Raw genomic sequence first — 6000 nt, 5'->3', positions numbered from 1 at the left:
TACTTTAAGCGTGTTAGTGGGGAGATAAACTATACAGACTATAAACAGAGACATTAAATGAGATTAGATTAGCTAAACGTTAATTAAAATGTGGGAAAATCAACTACAGACAGGTAGATGCTGTGAGCTTTAATTATCCAGTCAGAAAGGATGATTTTAAAGACATCAACTGACTCCAACTGCCCAGATCTGAAAAACCTTTGTGCCAATCACAATGCTCTACTTCGTTGGCATATACTAACTACTGACAAACTATTAATCTGTGGCAAAACCCTGTCAAATCTGTCTTATTGTACCTATTGAAAAAGTTAATCTTACTACAACTGTTTAGATGCAGCAGACATTTTTAGGTTTAACCTTGGCAGAGTGAGAGAGAGCTCATTAAGCAGGCTGGTGTGAACCTGGTTGCTATAGTGACTGCACCCAATGGCACGCACACAGACATGCGCCTCACTTCTGCTGCTTAAAATGAACAGAAAAGTCAGCCCAAAACAAATCGTTCCCAAATGAAAAGTACAAGTCATATTGACAAAATCCTTTCACCGTGAGCACCAGCAATGTCTAGTCTACTGATTTCTCAGTTTTCATGCCTGTGGAGTTTATTATATGGACATGGTGACAGTGTAAAGACAGCCTGTACTTCTGATTTTCAAACAAACTTTCTGAGCCATTTTAACATTGGAGTCTATGGAAGAGTTGGAGGGAGGAGGCTGTGCATTGGTGAAATTTATGAAAGAACCATAACACCTATTACAATAATACACACATTGGATGAAAGAGAACAGCGATGGCTACGTTTTGAGGGTAAAATGATGGCTGTAGAGCGAACTTTGTGGACACAGCAGCAGTTTTAAGAAAAGATTTTAAGATTAATTCCCCCCCTCCTCTCACTCTGGCAGTTGAGCTGTCTCACTCTAGCGCCAACATTCCGTCCCATACACACCCATTATAAACTCTGAAACGGCTGGAAAAAAAAGGATGAAACTTAAACTGGAACTGAAGAAAAAGTATAATAGATATTGAAAATATAAATGCAAGTTGAATAGTTGAATGTTTTGGCTTCGTTTTAAAGTTTGAATGGTGGCTCTATGTCAACGTATGTGGAAGTGGTAAGAGTTTAAAGAGGAGTAAGTTGAATGAGAATTTGAAGGGTCTTTCCACTGAAATACATGGGAAATTTTTGTTGAATAAAGTTGAATAATTTTAAAAATATAAATGTTAAAAATGAGAAAAATAGAAGCTAAAAGCTAAAAATAACAGAATAAAACTTGACTCACCTAAAAAAAAAGAATCCTCATTCAATTATGTCATGTGACAGCCTAATTCCTATGACATCATACTACGATGGTTCTTTCAGATCAAAGGCACATATATGCCTTTGATCTGAAAGCCTTAAATAGGGGTGCGAATCCTAAACATTTAGTCAGTTTATTCGCAGCACTCGTGTTCGCAGCATTCAAACGTATGCCTTAGAAACATTTGGAAACAGTAATTTTATCAAGACTACAACATGTCTGAAAGAAAACACAGCAAGGTAAACCAAAATCTAGAAGACAGGATTAAACAAATCCAAGCAGAGAAGATTCAACTTGAAGAGCAGTGCAGACAAATGGAGACCCATAATAAACAGCTGGAAGAAAGGCACAATGGGTTTGTCAAGAACCAACAAGTCTTGCAAGTAAAGCTTAATGAAGCACTGCACAGAAATGCAGAAATGGTTCATGAGAATAAACAATTGGACACTAAATACAGAGAACTGGAGGCCCGAAATAAAGACTTGGAAGAAAGGCACAAGGAAACTCTCATGAACCAACAGAAGCAGCCCAACGTGGATAACATAAATGAGGGCTGGGGAATAATGTTTAATCAAGCTAAGCAGCGCATTACAAGCCTGATGACAGAAAAGAAGCAGAACAGGCATGAATTAAGAACAATGTCCTGCCAGCTTCAACAAGCACAAGCTGTTAGTCTGGAGATCTATGGGAATCTCCAAGACGCTGTCAACTTGAAACAGCAGCTGCAAGTACAGCTTGATGAAGCCCTGGAGGAAAACCAAGAGCTTCTTCAAGAGAAGAAACAGCAGGACATAAAGGAGAAAGACATGGAATGCAAACTTCACAACATGAAGAAACAAAATGATGTCTTGCAAGTAAAGATTAATGAAGCACTGCACAGAAATGCACAAGTGCTTCATGAGAAGAAACAACTGGACACTAAATACAGAGAACTGGAAGGCCGAAATAAAGACTTGGAAGAAATTCACAAGGAAAGTCTCATGAACCAACAGAAGCAGCCCAACGTGGATAACATAAATGAGGGCTGGGGAATAATGTTTAATCAAGCAAAGCAGCGCATTGCAAGTCTGATGACAGAAAAGAAGCAGAGCAGGCATGAGTTAAGAACAATGTCCTGCCAGCTTCAACAAGCACAAGCTGTTAGTCTGGAGATCTATGGGAAACTCCAAGACGCTGTCAACTTGAAACAGCAGCTGCAAGTACAGCTTGATGAAGCCCTGGAGGAAAACCAAGAGCTTCTTCAAGAGAATAAACAGAAGGACATAAAGGAGAAAGACATGGAATGCAAACTTCACAACATGAAGAAACAAAATGATGTCTTGCAAGTAAAGATTAATGAAGCACTGCACAGAAATGCACAAGTGCTTCGTGAGAAGAAACAACTGGACACTAAATACAGAGAACTGGAAGGCCAAAATAAAGACTTGGAAGAAAGGCACAAGGAAATGCTGGTGAACCAACAGAATCTCCAACATGCTGTCAACCTGAATCAGCAGCTGCAAGTACAGCTTGATGAAGCCCTGGAGGAAAACCAAGAGCTTCTTCAAGAGAAGAAACAGCAGGACATAAAGGAGAAAGACATGGAATGCAAACTTCACAACATGAAGAAACAAAATGATGTCTTGCAAGTAAAGATTAATGAAGCACTGCACAGAAATGCACAAGTGCTTCATGAGAAGAAACAACTGGACACTAAATACAGAGAACTGGAAGGCCGAAATAAAGACTTGGAAGAAATTCACAAGGAAAGTCTCATGAACCAACAGAAGCAGCCCAACATGGATAACATAAATGAGGGCTGGGGAATAATGTTTAATCAAGCAAAGCAGCGCATTGCAAGTCTGATGACAGAAAAGAAGCAGAGCAGGCATGAGTTAAGAACAATGTCCTGCCAGCTTCAACAAGCACAAGCTGTTAGTCTGGAGATCTATGGGAAACTCCAAGACGCTGTCAACTTGAAACAGCAGCTGCAAGTACAGCTTGATGAAGCCCTGGAGGAAAACCAAGAGCTTCTTCAAGAGAAGAAAAATCAGGACATAAAGGAGAAAGACATGGAATGCAAACTTCACAACATGAAGAAACAAAATGATGTCTTGCAAGTAAAGATTAATGAAGCACTGCACAGAAATGCACAAGTGCTTCATGAGAAGAAACAATTGGACACTAAATACAGAGAACTGGAAGGCCGAAATAAAGACTTGGAAGAAAGGCACAAGGAAATGCTGGTGAACCAACAGAAGCAGCCCAACGTGGATAACATAAATGAGGGCTGGGGAATAATGTTTAATCAAGCAAAGCAGCGCATTGCAAGTCTGATGACAGAAAAGAAGCAGAACAGGCATGAGTTAAGAACAATGTCCTGCCAGCTTCAACAAGCGCAAGCTGTTAGTCTGGAGATCTATGGGAAACTCCAAGACGCTGTCAACTTGAAACAGCAGCTGCAAGTACAGCTTGATGAAGCCCTGGAGAAAAACCAAGAGCTTCTTCAGGAAAAAGAGCAACTGGAAAAAATACAGGAGAAGAAAAACAAGCACAATTAGAAGAACTGGAGAAAAAATGCAAGAAACTTGAGGAGGAAATTACAGTAACAACCGAAGAACTGAAAACCCTCATCCTACAGAAAAAAAGAGCTCCAGGAACAGTGCCTGAAAAAGAAGAAGGAACGCTTGTGGTTTTTCAGGAGGAGGGACCCTTCTGCTTCCTCACTGGATCATGAGGCGGCATAGTCTGGTCTTCCTCCACCGCTTTTCTCATCTCCTCACCCCTATACCTCCCCTCTTGCCCTTTCTCTCCTTCCACCTCTCCATCATTCTCCATTTTTTCGTTCTCCCCTCCCTTCTTCATCCTTTTTCTTTTCTCTCCCCCCCCCCCCCTCCCACCCCCACCCCCAACTAGTCAAGGCAGATGACCCTCCCTGAGCCTGGTTCTGCAATAGGTTTCTTCCTTTAAAGGGAGTTTTTCCTATCCACTGTCGCCGAGTGCTTGCTCAGAGGGGATTGTTGGGGTTTTCTTTCCTCCTTTCTATCCCTTTCTTTTCACCTCCCCTCTTCTCCCTTTCTCTCGTACCACCTCTCTCCATCACTCTCCATTTTTCTTTCTCCCCTCCCTTCTTCATCCTTTTTCTTTTCTTTTTTCCCCCTCACCCCTCCAACTAGTCAAGGCAGATGACCCTCCCTGAGCCTGGTTCTGCAATAGGTTTCTTCCTTTAAAGGGAGTTTTTCCTATCCACCGTCGCCGAGTGGATTTACAACCCGGATTTACGGTCAGATCCTGCTGTTTATGTCAGTGGAAAAATGACAACCACAAAAAACCTTCGACGCATGGTCTCTCTCGCAGCCTCGTGTTTGGAAAAATGTGCAGGTAAGCTAAGCAGCCAGTGCATGTCAAAGGGCAGCGCAGCTAGTTCCCCTAGCCTGTCTAATTCAAGAGCAGAGAATACTGAATCAAAGATCTCTGAGAAGGCAATGGTTGTTGAGGAGGTGAGCAGCACTCTCACCAAATGGAGCACAGACACAGGAATCACAGAGGACAATAAGGATGAAAATGACATGACGCCTGTAAAGAAAAAAGAAAGTGAAACTGGAGAGATGGCGGAAAGTCGTTCCAGCACCCCAGATGAAGTGATCGTGGCTGATGTTGTCAGTGCAATATTTGACACTCTGAAGTATTTGAATGCTGAAGATGACACAGAAATAGAGTGCACAGATGCTGAGACAGCTGAAAGTCTCCAGCGTCCCAGCACGCCATCACAAATAGCTGCAGCTGACATTGTAAACACAATAATTGATAATCTGCAGTCTTCTGATGGTAAAGATGTCGCATCTAGTGAGAAATGTGACTCACGCAAACCCGCTTTTAATGTGCAGTTAATTATCCAAAAGGTGAAAAACTTTTTCGCGTCATGCATCCCATCCAGAAAAAGCAATGACCAAAAGCTGCACAAAGACCGCTTCTGCGCTTTTGCCAAAAAGCAGTTTTACAAATTGATCAGAGAGATAAAACACCTGGTGAAGAAAAACAAAATGTTCTTCATCTGTCTCCACGAACCGGTCAAGTCTCTTGATGATCAGAGAGCAGATTTTATGGACAACTACAGTTCTTTTTGTAGCTATGTAAACACACCAGTGATGGATAGCATGCTTAAAAGTTCTTCCCCAGTTGATTATAACACCATCAAACCCATTCTCGAACAAATGTTTAATAAATTAAACGGGCCAGAACATTTTAACCTTATCTGGAACCCCCTGGAAAAGATAAAGGCAACTCAGATGTTTTCCAGGGAGTTGACAGATAAAGTGTATGACCATCTCCAGTCAACTGAAAGATATGTACTCCCTGTGATGCTATCAGGAAAAGGTCTTTCAGACTCCGTGATCTCTAGGTCTGCAGAGCCAACAGATGAGTTACCCTTTTCGCCTGAGGTCCTCTATGTGACTGTAGAAGACTCAGTGCAAAACTTTTTGCAAAACACTCTTCTGTGGTTAGAGAATGATGCTTTGGATCAAACTGTCCAAAGTGACAAGATTTCTGGTGCCGTGGGAGACATCCAGGATGTGATTTTAAGAGCACTGACTCCAACAGAGCAAAAAGAAAATGACAGACTGTCTGAACCAGAGTCATGTCCAGATTGTCCTCCCAAAAATGAAACAGTCTCCTGCGTGAGTGTACTAGAGCAGGGCCCACCCCCAGAAAACAGCCCTGAGCC

General features: G+C 41.9%; 1 pseudogene; it reads left to right on the top strand.

The window, feature by feature from the left end:
• Positions 1-375: 375 nt before the first annotated feature.
• On the top strand, positions 376-4171 carry LOC146498993 (uncharacterized; annotated as a pseudogene).
• Positions 4172-6000: the final 1829 nt, after the last annotated feature.

The sequence above is a fragment of the Neolamprologus multifasciatus genome, chromosome 17, assembly GCF_963576455.1.
Source record: "Neolamprologus multifasciatus chromosome 17, fNeoMul1.2, whole genome shotgun sequence".
NCBI lineage: Eukaryota > Metazoa > Chordata > Actinopteri > Cichliformes > Cichlidae > Neolamprologus > Neolamprologus multifasciatus.
This window is presented reverse-complemented; position numbering and strand designations above follow the sequence as displayed.